Source organism: Rhododendron vialii, chromosome 9a (assembly GCF_030253575.1).
Source record: "Rhododendron vialii isolate Sample 1 chromosome 9a, ASM3025357v1".
Taxonomy (NCBI): Eukaryota; Viridiplantae; Streptophyta; class Magnoliopsida; order Ericales; family Ericaceae; genus Rhododendron; species Rhododendron vialii.
Window position 1 is genome coordinate 29,116,499 of NC_080565.1, and position 13,607 is coordinate 29,130,105.

The window sequence follows — 13,607 nt, forward strand, 5'->3', positions numbered from 1 at the left end:
CCCTAGCCTTATCCTTTCATCTCTGGTTTAGGAGCTTGGGGAGGTGAGGCTACTGCCTACTGCTTCCACCACCTCCCCCCTCCCCCATTTCTTTTCGCTAGCCACCACTCATTCTAGCGATCCTGACGCTTCAAAGCTCTCCGCTACCTCCATCGATCTTATCTTAGTGACAGTGGACGAACTACACCTCCCTCGGCTCTGATCCAAACCTCGGGAGGGCTTTTTCTGTTGAGATCTCAAAGTTTTGGAGTGGTTTGGCGCACCATCCGGCATATAAGTTGCCAGATTCGAGGCGGCGGCTTCTGCAACATGTCCGGCAACCAAAGGTTTAATTTTCAATTTTCAATTTTTGTTTTTTGTTTTTTCATGTTTATCTCCTTTTATGGAGATCTTTGTTCTATGCGTAGAACTTTCTTCACCTTCTATGGGTATTGTTTCACCCATTGTGGATAGGTTTCCTCGAAGTATTCCATTCAAGTCACATGAATACTCCCTCCGTCCCAATTTACTTGTCCCAGTTCTATTCTAATTGGATAAAAACCCAGTTATATCTTTAAATTGATAATGAATTTTATATCCAATATGGATCTTGTTTGATAGATCTCGATTTGTTCTATAATACAATGTTTTCAAAATCACCTAAAACATTATATATTACAAGATATAATTAATTGAAAAGTGGCACAAACTCCCAAAAGTGACAATTAAATTGGGACGGAGGTAGGAATTAGATTATCTTGGATTTGTTTCCATCGACGGGCTTTGGCATGGGGTTTGTAGCCTTTTTGGGCGGATTTTGAATAATCAAATTTTTTGAGTTTGGATTAAAAAAAATTACATTAACATTAATATGGAAAAACTAGATGTGACAAATAAGCGAGTTTGGATGGGTTGAAACGGAGCACGGGTTGAATATGGATGGGTCGGATAGGAATCAATAATAGACGGGTTGAAACAGATTGGATCAAATATGGGTCAAGCCATACCCGGACCCGACCCGTTTTCCTTCTCTTTCTCCCATTTTCCAATATAACTTTGCAAAAATTTAAACTCTCACGGTAATCTCCAACCTAATTTTTAATTTTCAAGAATAAAAAAAAGAATTGATTTCTACACTTTATTTTTTGATAACCACACTATCTTTTTTGAATTTTAGTGGTGAAAGAGTGGATATCAAAAAAAGACAAAAAAAAAAGTGTGTATTCCAAAAAAAAAAAAAGTGTAGAAATCAATTCCCATGAAAAATATAGATCTTTTCACTCCAAAAGTTTTTGCAAGAGAACATCAGCATTCCCCTTTTCAAATAGCTAATTTCACAAAATTTCAATTGTGAAATCAAACTTGATACAATCTACCTAATAAAATATAAAAGTATGAATACCACGCAAACACAAATTAAAAGAAGAATTGAGATTTATTTTATTTAAGGCTGGTAATCATTCTCCCTAATAAATTAAAAAGCCCATGATCTTATATACAGTATATATTAAAAAGCTGCCATTTGAAACCCCGAAAAGGGGGCACGGTTTCTTTCTAACTTTCCTCTTTGAACCAGGAACGAGCCCTTCTCTCTATCTTCCCTTCTCTCACATCCCACCGACGACCCCTTCATATATCTCTCTCTCCTCCCCCTCCATCGCGCCACTCCAAGATCTCCCCACCAGCAGGAGAGAGCGAGAGAGAGAGCAAAGCAGAGCAGAGCAGAGGAGAGGAGACAAAGTGAAGCCCCGACCCGACCCTCAGGTACTTAAATCGCGCGAACTTTTCATTGGAACATCGTGTTTTGTCCGAATCTAAGTTTGTTGGAAAGTTAGGGGTTTTGTATGCTTTTTTCGTTTCTTGTGGGACAGTTATGTAGTTACTGGCTGTTTCTGTAGGGGTTAGGGGTTTTGAATGATTTTTTCGTTTCTTGTGGGATAGTTATGTAGTTACTGGCTGTTTTTGTAGGGTTTTGATTGCTGTTTGGAGATCGGCCAGTGATGGCGGCAACGGCAGCAGTTGTTCGATCCCTTTGTTTAAGTGCTACTGCTTATGATTTTCTCTTACGAGCATAAAAGAATTTTAAAAAAGGTCGGTTCGGTAAATGACTAAATTCGTCTTTATTTAATTTCAGGGTTATTAATTTGTAGCCTTTGTTCGATCCCATGTTTGTTGCTTCCTCTAATACATTCATTCCTCTAATTTTTGTAACTTTTGCTTTTCAATTAGCTTATTACGAACATCTTTGATGAAATGGGTTTATTTGTGAAGTGCATTTGTGAAGCGGGACTGCAAAGATTAGTAGAATTTATTTTTCTTTTGTGTGCTTCTTTTATATTTACCGTATGTCAATAGTCATGCTGTAAGTTTGATTTCGGGGAAGAGTTAAATGAACTCCAATGAATGATAAGGGTAATTTTTTGGGGATCATCTAGAAGGTATATTTTAGACCTCGGTGTCTATTTCATATTTCTGCTCTTAACGTTACCTTTTCTTTTGGGTTGGTAAGCCATTTGGTTTTTTGAAAGATGTCAGGTGTTTTGAAGATAAAATGTGTTCATGAGGAGAGTTATCATACTTCTTTTTTTTTAATTTCTTTATCTTTGTCAGGTTATAATTCAGCAAGTAGTGAATTGTATTTGTCGGGGTCTATAGATTGGTAGAGGGGTTGGCTTATAAGTTTTTGCTACTATATGTCGAGTTACATCTCTCAAGTAGTTCTCTTTTGCGCCACTAAGAACTGGAACAAATGCTATACACGAATGGATCAATTTAAGTGTTCAAACCACTATTAAGATTCAAAAGGTATTTCCAATCGGGGTGGGTAGGGCCATAGGCACGGCAATCGCTAGGTCTATTAGGATTTTTTTGGGAGTTTTTGGTGTCTGTTTTTTTTTTTTTTTTGGAACGTGTCTGTTTCTTTTTACTTTGTATACTTTGTAGGTGTTCCATGAGAGCTTCAAAACAGCTATTCCAGGGTGTTCCATGGGGACTCTTAGTTTTATGGGTCTTTAGCGGACTTTTTAGTTTTAGGGGACTTAGGCAATAGTTTTTTTTTTTTTTCAATTGGCAAACATAATGCATCCTTCAACCCTTGAAGCATCTTCTGTCATAGGAAATGATTTACTCATGGGGCCCCTGTTGTGTTGATCAGGGGTTTCTTTGTGCTCCCATGATCTGTTATTTTGGGTCTATTGATAGTTTTGGAATTTTTTGACTAATCTATTTTTCATTTTAAGGTCTAATGTGTCTATTTTTTTCCTCTGGCAGAGTCTAATTGATTTTGTTGATTACTCAACTTCCATGCGTACCCTGTCTCTTCTTCATTCATGAGTTGTAAAAACATAACGATTTCGGTTTTTCGTGCATTTGGCTTGAGCGTACAAGAGACCATGTGATCCATGTCTCTACTAATTCTTGCAATACCCATTACCTTAAAAAGATTTGATGACAATACAATGGTTTAAACATTTGTTTCTTTCTGTTTACTAAAGGCTTTCTAACTTGAGATGCTTTATGGTTTGTCTAAATGTAAAATTTGGAGTGTATTGATAGCTCACTGTCTGTTTGATGAAATGTCTCAATTGATTCCTTAATTACAGATTGATTTTCTTACCCAAAAAATTCTTTTCCTGAAAATCATATGGGATTGGGCAAGTCCTTTCATAAATCCCTCTTTCCCTTCGGTCCATTGGACTTTTTAATTAGTGGTTTTGGAGTTGTTGGTTAATGTAGGGAAACTAGATGTCAATTTGCTAAAAAGCAAGCATACAACTCCCTCCCCCTTTACACAAGGGAACTTCAGTCCTCTTTTTCATACTTTTTCATAATAGGATTTTTCCTTATTCATTTATCTTTTTAGGTGACTAGGTGTTGTTAGGCGGTTGTACACGTTCCTAGCTCTACTCTTTGGATGCAGTATATATATGGTGATACAAACACTTTTTGGAGAACGATGAAGAGTGATGAAGACGTGTTCTTTTGAAGATAGGGAGTCGTATCCTTTTGCAGAACACATGGAGTTGCCTCAATGTGTAGTCTTCTCCGTTCAGATATATAAACTAGGTTTAGGGAGACTAGGTACACGAACTGACCCATGAAAAGGTAAAAATTGGAGTTGTTTTTCCTATGGGTTACTTAGATTTCACTGTTGTTCTTATGACATTTGCAATTCGAACACTTACCTTGAGAAATCGTGACTGTGTTTTGTGTAGTTTTTGGCCAGTGCTCTGAAAGTTCTTTTACTTTGTTTCTATTTTGTGCTCTCTCTTGCAGCGCCCAAAGCTCAATTGAGACATTCCTCAGTTTCTAATTTTCAGTTTCCTCTTTGTAGCAGGTCTTTTAGATTTAGATTTTCAATATACTCAAAGTTTTGCTCTGAATTTTGAGTCCTGAATCAAATACTCTTAAAGTATGCATGTGCATTGTGTAAATATGTTAGATTGCTGATATCACTGGGTTATAGAATAGTATTAGATAATGTTAGAGTTGCATGGCCACTAATTTTGAGGATCACAAGTGTATCAGTGAAGGTGTCTATTTACAGTTGGGTATTGCCGTTTGTCGTGGCTTGTCGATGAGGTATTTCACTTGCAAGACGTTCGAATGCGGAGGAAGTATGGTTTTGGTTCGAGTGGAGTTCCCTGCATTTATGTATTTAAAGTTATTGGGAAAAAAAGGGAGCTCCTTTTAATATGTACAGCTCTCAAGCAATGCTATGATGAGTTAATTTTACTCTTAGGGATGCGATTCAAATCCCACGTTTGTGACAAGCAACTGATTGTGGAGTGATGATATTTGATTAGTGCTTTTTGAGTTTTTTTTTTAGTAATACAACGGATTTTGCCTAAATTCATTTTTTCAGGGTTCATAGATGATTTCATTTTGTTCATAGATTATTCTCATTAACAATTATGTGGGTGGATGGCTATTAATCAGAAATTCCTTCAACTCCGTCTTTAATGGGATTTGGCAACTGTAATGTTGTTAAAATACTTCTTACACTCACTGAGATTGGAGTTGAATTTGTGTTCTTTGGTTGTATTTGGTGGTTTTGTACTTTGTTAATGCCTTCTCCATAGAAATTGAAAAATACGGTTTTGATAGCAGAGTTCTTTGTACCAGGTTAATTTTCAGCAATTTGTTCCAATTCCAATCAGGGTGGGTGGTGCCGTAGGCACGGGCAAACACTATTTGATTTTGAAAAACAGAACTGAAGTATGCGATGCACCATGGCCCGAGCGGCGCCTAGAAGATCCCGGTCCCACCGCCCGCCGCGATGAACTCGGGCATTGGCAGCTGGACATTGTCCGGGAACTCAACGGAGAGGCTGTGGTCAAGTCATCGTCGGATGTAGAAGTGGTTGTTGGGGTCGAGGTTGGGGGTCAAGCGGAGGTTGTTGTCGTCAAGGCTGTAGGAGTGGACCTTGCGGTGTGGGGGAGCGGTGTCGGGGGCGAGAACAACCCGACGTGTTTTATATCGACACCACAACAACCCTTTGTTGTCCCAAAGAAGGCAGCGGCGGCGGATGGAAGAAATTAGACCATTCCATGAATGTTCCGAGATCGAACCCTCATGCTTTCACCGTCAACAGCAAGATCTACATCATGGGAGGAGTCTGAGGAGCTCAACCATCTCCTAAGCCTGAGGTTCTAGATTGGTGGCAAACAGATTGTTTTGCAATCTCGGTGTATGCCCCATCTCTATTGTTGTAGCGTCGAAGCTGATTCCCGGCAGGTTTATCTTGAAGATGTTTTAGGATACCCTATGCCGGAATCCGGATTCCTAAGCTGGAAATCTGCATTCCTAGACAGGATTTTGTACTATCTAGACAAAGAGAGGCCGGGGGTCATGTTTGGCTTCGATCTCTCTAGGCGGCCTGATGATGACACCGCAGCAGATCCAAGAGGGTGAGATTACCATTGGGAAAGTCTAAATGTGAAGATTGGGATTGGTTTTGGATACCCCAACCTATCCTTGGGGATTCAGACGGTGTGTTGCCCGTGACGCATTTAGTCACACTAGGAAGTGGGAAGTTGGCTGTGCTCTGGTCCGCGAGGAGTCGGGGTGATGAACTTCATGTTTATTGCTCCACAATCAAGATGTCCAAGGGGGAGGAGAAACAAGAGGAGGGGAGTGGTGGTTATTTTGACTTGGTGGCCTTTCCTCTATCTTTGTCACATGTGCTTGTACATGGCTCAAACTTGATGGACTGCATTGCAGTGTAAGTACTAGCTATACAAACTTTATAGTACTATCTCCTAGTTATCTTCTCCCTGTCAATTATAGTTATAGCCAAAAATGTTGACTTTTAGTGCAATTACTAGTTACTTTCTTATGTCCTAATAAGTTATTTGCCCTGTCCTTAAGATTTGGTATGAGAAATACAAACTCTGTCCTTGGTCGGGGTGTGTGCGCTCAAAGTTGCTAGAAATGTTAATTCCCTGATTATTTGTGTTTCTTTTTTTGTATTTGTTGATTCCCTTAATTGGTCGTATATATGGTTCAGCTCGAAATTTTGTTATCGATCGCGTGTGTAATTTTTGGCCCTTAAACACAATTTCGTGGCTCTGCCAGTCACATTCTGTACTCTGTAGTATTATGTGGTTTCTGTAGTATTATGTGGTTCATGTCCATAGCTTATATGCATTCACTATTTTGATTTCCTCTCAGAACTCATACTCCCTTATTGTATTCATTTGCGTCGAATTGAGTCCGACACGTAGATAAACAGTTTTTGAAATGGGAGAACTCTTCAGATTTATGACGCATGAAATAAACCCAAGTATAACGCGTGCAATCATTATTAAGCAAAACAAAGTAGCTGTACGCCAATCTGGAAAGAACAGGAGACGGACTCCATACATCACTATGAATCAAATCGAGAGGTGAAATGTTAACATTAGAATGAACAGGAAAAGGAAAACGTATGCTTTTACTCAAGGAGCAACTAATGCAAGATTTATTAACGCTACTCAAGGAAGAAATTTTATCTTTCAAGAAACCAGAACAAAACAAAGTATCCAACTTTGGTCGTTAGGATGCCCAAGCCTATGATGCCACATATGCCAAATTTTATTGGTAACAGAAACATCATAATCAGAATGAGTAAACAGGCAAGTTCCAGCATTTGGCCTCTCAAACTCCAAAGCAAATAGTCAACCAATCCTATGGCCCTTCCCTTTCACTGTCCTAGTGTGACAGGGTCCTGGATACGACAATCATCACGAGAAAAAGATTTGGTAAATGAAAGACGAATGATTTCCACGGACATGGATAGATTACTTGTTCCAATGATTTCCATCTTGTTACCATTTGCTGTAAGAATATGTTTGTTTCCAGAATAAGTTTAGGGGAAGGTTGACTTGCATGTATTCTAGTAATATGATTGGATGCACCCGAGTCAATTATCCAAAGCGGAATGATAATGGACCGCAGCTGAAGCGGAGCCCAATCCAATACCCCTCCCTCGGCTGTGGCTGCGATTGCAAAGCGGAATGATCACTTGCAACTTATGGTTTACCACATTGATGCTTAGAGTTGTGTTGAATATGCGACTCTTTTGTAGCATTGGCATAAGGCTTTTGTTGGACAGAAGTTATTTGATTGGAGATATATACTCTGCATTCTTTGGTTAACTGAATCTAAAACCCATGATTTTAGGATGAAACAAAATTTGATGAGGTGCAAAAAGGAAAGTCCCAATAAAAGGTGGAATTTGATGAGGTGCAAAAAGGGAAGTCCCAATAAATGTAGAAAGTATTAAATAACGAACGTTAAGGAAATGAAGCTTAGGAATATGAAAAGTGCAAGAAAAGAGATAGTAATACATAATAATTTCTGCATCTGTAATGCAAAAGTATATTAGAAAGCCATCAAAGGGTCGCTATAGCTGCAAATAAACCAAGACGCTAGAGAGCGACTCTCGGCTCGGCTTGTTTGCTAAACAAGCCGAGCTCGAGTTCGAGTTTTAAAACTCGTTTAGTAAATGAGCTGAGCTCAACAATCTAAAGCTCGGCTCGTCCGGCTTGTTTGCACAGGCTTGGCTCGTTTAGTAAACGTATCAAGCTCGGCTCATTAAGGGCTCAGCTTGGTTGTAAATGAGCCAAGCTCGAAAACTCCAAAGCTCGGCTTGGCTCGTTTGCACCCCTAGTTGCTACCCACCAAGTGCAAGGAATAAATTAATGACAGTTGCTTTGTTTTTTGTTGTGTTGTACAAAGGCTGTCTCTGCATCTGATAAAGTTTGCTGTGGCAGACGAAAGAAAAACCCATTTTGGGAGGGAACCGTCTAAAGCTATGAAGCAGCGACATGCCTATGTGGTCCCAATATCACTAGTAGACACCTATGAGACATAGACACACAGCATACATATGAGACACGCCATTAAAATTTATTTATCTTTGAGAGGGACACATCTTGTACATGCGGGTCCCAAGTCAGACACTCTATGAGGGTTTCGTGCAAATAATGTAACAAATCTCAAATAACACGCCCCCTATGTAAAGAGCTTTAACCTTTCCTTGCTTGCTTACCAATTTGATTAACAAAAAACAGGAATGTGCGCTCACTACTGCATGCTTTACCAATGCCCCTCGATTATGCTCACGCATGCACACACTTGGAACAGAAATACTCGCGCAATATATCGCTGCAGTTCAACTCTATAATATTTATTTTTTCTATTCCCTTCGTTTTAAAAAAATGAGTTATTTACAATTATCCCAGTACCTTTACTTGATATTATTCCCTTATAACAGGGCAACCCCCTTCAGACGAAAACAGGGTAGGTACACTTAGTTAGCGACTCGATCATAAGTTGATTGCATTGTGTGGAAGAATTAGGCTCCTGAGGCACGCTATTCACTGGAGGGGGATCATCGATTGGGTACACCAATAATGTGAAAAGGTTAGTCGGGAGCAAAACCTACAAGAGCAAAGATCAAATTGGAGCAGGCCCCATTAAGACTGATTTCATTTCTGTGACCGAAATAACATTACCAACTGGGAAATCTACCATTCTACCTAATCCGATAACACCCCAGGCATATTGAATCGATTCTGGAGCCGAAATTAACCTTAAGTATTGAAGCCTTGGTTAGTAGATCCCCCTCAGTAGGAGGTGTTGATTTATTTCTTGGGTTAGCTATAGTCAATTACATCTAGGCATACTCAAAGTATCCAAGGCTTGGTGTTGTTGAACACGCTGGTAAGTATTGACTCTCATGACTGATCCAAAAAAAAAGGTATTGACTCTTATGAAGGGTGCATGGAGTGATCTGAACTGATAGGTTGTTGGCCAACCCTTTAGAAACTGCTCATGGGTTTTTGGCGGGTGTAACGTTTGTTTGGACTTTGGACTGTTATGGAAGTTTTATACGTGATGTTTACTTGTGAATTGTTTGCATTCTGTGTTTTGCTCGAGCTTGTGTTTCCCATGTAAATCCCGTCTCTGGTTGATTGTTTGATTGTTGCTTACTGTTCTCAGTCTAGAAAACTTAATTTGGAGTTGAATTCAATCTGAAGTCATTCTTTCGGATATTCTACTTACATCGAAGGACTCTCGTTCAGTTCTGATTTTGTACGTGTGACGGTGTGAGTCAAGGGCAGGAAGGTATGGAGATTGCGAAAGGCTTGACTAAGTTGCTTAAATAGTACTATGGTTTGTCATGGTATCAAGAAACAAGTCAACTTCTTAGAGGATATACATTGTCGAACTGCTGTTACGTGCATATTTTCTTTGTTGGATTGTGTTGTAACTATTATAATTTTGTGTGCCCACTTGATTTCTGCCTTTTATTCTCCTGCCAAATGTATCTGAAAATCCTTATTACACCCTCTGCTAAGTTCTAAATCATCTTGTAATTGAGGTCTTTGAAGGCTTTGCTGACCAACAGGTCATCTTGGCAGAGCCAGAAATCTAGTCGGTACATTTGTTCTATGTAACAGCGGAATAAGTTATTTTTAAGGATGATAAACACTACATCATAAATCTTGATCAATAAATTATCAACATGATTTGCGAAAGCCCTCATGACTCTTCATATATTGAAAACTATGCATGATAGACTAATTTTGTATAGTATTTAAAATGTATTTTTCGATAAGCACAAGTATCAAGTATGCTATCATTTATTCATTGGTTCTCATTCAATTTTAAAACTGATTCAATTTAATGCAGTGATATATAATACTAGTAGCCAGTGTATATAATGTTGTTTCAGATGCTCTCTAGTTTTTGCATTTAACTTATATTCTTTACTGTTAAGCTTCTAGTCCCCATCTTATGATGGATTTGCCGTTGCCTTTGTTTCAGGTGGGCATGAGCTAAGCAAAAGCACTGGCAATGTTGGCGCGAGGATTGCCTGTGGTAAGCAAATTAGTTTTTCCTATCGTTTATGTGGGTGGTGTGTTTTGGGGAGGGCAGACATTTCAAGCATTATCCAAAGTGAAATAATTTCCAAGTTCATATCATAAAGTGTGGTTTAAAATGAATCTATTATGTGACTCGTGTCTCTTGTTTCCGATTTGTGTGCTTGAACGCTCTTGTTGTTTTGGACTCTGTTAAATTGTTGAGAAAAAGTTGTAAAATCTTATGAAGAATGGGGCCTATTTATTTTTCTTGCCATAGTAGGATTCCTAGAAAGCGTGGTCCAGCTCAGAGTTTCCATTGTCTATAATTAGATGATTATTTATGGTCTGTGTAGTCCTTACAGACACTCATTGTCTTAGTGACCTACTCCTACTTCCCACGTCTGGGTTCCCGCCTAGTTTTCTATTCAAACGTTCTAATATTTAACTTACCTAGATATGTGTAATGCAATTGAAAGTGAATCTGCAGCAGCCCTTTCACACAATCTGAATACAATTTGAGGGGATCTATCATCCCAGTAGTGGGCTGACTGGGAATTGTGGCCATGTCTTGCTAGGGACTTAGTTTTGGCATTAAAGTCTTACAAGTGAGCTTGGATATAAGGTTTGAAGTGTGTCACTAATTATCTCAAATCAGTTATCTGTAGACAAATCCAACAAAAAATAAAAAAGGGAAACAAAAACAACACTAATTAACCTTCCAGAGGAAAGGAAAAAAAAAACTTCAAAATAAAGCCGAGAATTAGGGCTACAAACCAATTTTTGATGTTTGAATCCATTTTAAACGCGATTGTTTTTGCCAGTTCTCTTTGACTATCCACTATTTTGGGCTTTGAAATTTCACAGCGTGATCTGTTTTACTCCTTTTTCTCTGCAGTCTCTTTTTATCCTAGTTTTCAATGTTGTTCTATTGTCCTTTTCAACCATCCAACAAGAAGACATAAACAGAGAAAACAAGTCCCTTATTTTTCGTGGGGCACTCTTCAAAGTGCGAATAGGTCTTTGACAGCCGGCTGTAATTTTCTAATTGCAGCCTCAAAGGCCCTACCCTTTGTTACCACATACGGCCCAAAAGCTAATTTTGCATTCTATCTGGTGTTAGCGTGGACTCACTACTAGTATGACTATCTTCCCCTCACTTATTCTGACTCATGCAATACGAGGGTAGAATAGAAGCTTAAAAGAGCACTAAGTTTTACCCGACCACTAAGAATTGCATGTAGAGCTTGAAATCAGGTCTTTAGTTAGTTCTGCTTGCAAAGAATTAGATGCTCCAACTGAGATGAAACCCGTGTCAGTTAAATTTAAGTATGCACTTCCATTTCCATGTGGCACAAATGGGAAGAGATACACTGCTTATGTAGTAAAGGGCACGTTTAAGAGGTGCCCAAATGTTGTCCTTACTTTTTTTTAATTTATTTAAAAGAGTCCTTATTTTAATTACACTGAAAAGCAAGGGTAGTATTCGTACTTATGTCTGGTTTACTCTTTTTTCTTGCTTAAGTATTAGGATATTGGTTTTACCCCTAGTAACAAATGGGCTCAAGTCCTTCACATTTTATTTTTTGGTTTTTTAGTTGACAATTTAAACTTCTATGTATTCTGCATATGTTGCCACTAATATATTCTATTTTGAGCTAACAAATGGGTAGTCCGCATTGTTTTTAATAAACTACATTATGGGAGGCACACACAATGACAACACTCTTCTTATTGTTAAAAGTTATTTTCTCAGCCCCTCTCGTAGCCAAGTGGCAATACCTTGATGAAGGGATAAAAATATGCTTTGTCGTAAAAAAGTTGCATGTTTGCCAGAATTTACACATTGCTTCACAAAATAGAGAAGATTCATATTCACTTTAGAGTGTTGTGTACAATAGAAAATTGAACTCTTACAAACTAAAAAGTAGACCAAATTAATAACTTATAACTCTTTAAAGGCATTCAATGAGTTACTTTACACTTCTGCATGCATTCAACGAAAGCTTTTAACTGAATATCTAGTAAATAATTACTATCATTCTGAATCATGTTCGTTTTTTCTAATCTAAGTGTAATGAGAAAAATCAAAGCTTATGATATACACCTTAATTTCATATAATGCAAAACACATCTATTTCCCTGATTGTTAGATTAATTAACCTTGTCCAATATCCATAATACATTATTATCTCTCACCCAATTCCGATAAAAAGAACATACACGCCATGTGACAATTATACATTTCTATAATATCATCACAGTCAACTATATGAAGTACAAATTTGAACAAACTATAAGTACATGTTTTTAGGATAGTCATCACACACGTGCAAAGCACTCCCCACAAACTGCACATAGCACACAAGTCACAAGCACATGCTTCCCACAGAGAGCCACTTGTACCCACTTCTACCAATCTTATCTTCCTTTCCTTTCCTTTCCTTTATTTGTTATGATAATTTTTCCCTTTTATCTTTTATCATACTAACAAATCTATTGTCATGAAAACGTCTTTGCTCTCGTCTCCCTCTTTTGCTCTAACAGCTAGTCTTGCTACCAACATGATCCTCGTGGTCTATTTTTTGAGGAAGAAGATCATCTCTCTCGCAGTGAGGAACGTGTTAAGGAAGGCCATGGGAACATGGATGAAATGACGGTGAAGTCGCCTATTTCCGATAAGGGAGAGGATGTTCTCAACATTCGCTCGGACCTTGCCTTCTCCTCGTATCAAAATAGTTTGGACCTTGCGTAGTTTAAGATAAGAAAGGGGATGGGCTGTCTGTTGAGAGGGAGAGAGTCATAGAAATATACTAGAAACCAGGACATAAAAAGTAGGAAAGATTGAAAAGCATTTACTAAACAACCCTATCATGGAGATAACTCAAAAAGAGCCTTAAAGCATATGGAACTTCCCCTCGTCCAAAATTTGATCCATATCCGTGTTCAAGTTACTAGAATCGCTTTCATAACCCCTTAAAAGGACTGTTTCCATTAAATGCCTTAGGTCATCTATATCTTCCCATATTCTATCACATAAATCTGCACCAAAAAAACAAAAAATCATGTTAAAGATTTTGACAAAGAGACTGATTAAATTTAACATGAACACAAGTTGTATACCTCTCTGAGCCACTTTGACTTGAGATAACTTTGCTGACTTTCCATTTATAACTGAAATATTGTTTGCTAAATCCCCATAATATGCTCTCCTCTCTCAAAGAGGAATTGGAGTGTGAGGAGTATATTCCTGAAAAATAAAAATTTTACTTCCCTAAA

At 38.3% G+C, this 13,607-nt stretch overlaps 1 long non-coding RNA gene across 4 annotated transcripts; it reads left to right on the forward strand.

Moving 5' to 3' along the window:
* The first annotated feature begins 15 nt into the window (after nucleotides 1-15).
* LOC131300889 (uncharacterized) lies at nucleotides 16-13,170 on the forward strand. Of its 4 annotated transcripts, none has more exons than XR_009191096.1 (6): nucleotides 16-326; nucleotides 1,948-2,070; nucleotides 3,842-4,083; nucleotides 5,104-6,202; nucleotides 10,294-10,347; nucleotides 12,876-13,170. It is a non-coding gene; the product is annotated as an uncharacterized LOC131300889 (long non-coding RNA). The 4 variants fall into 4 exon arrangements; XR_009191098.1 differs by having other exon boundaries at nucleotides 3,899-4,083; XR_009191097.1 differs by lacking the exon at nucleotides 16-326 and adding an exon at nucleotides 1,512-1,743.
* The last annotated feature ends 437 nt before the right edge of the window (nucleotides 13,171-13,607 follow it).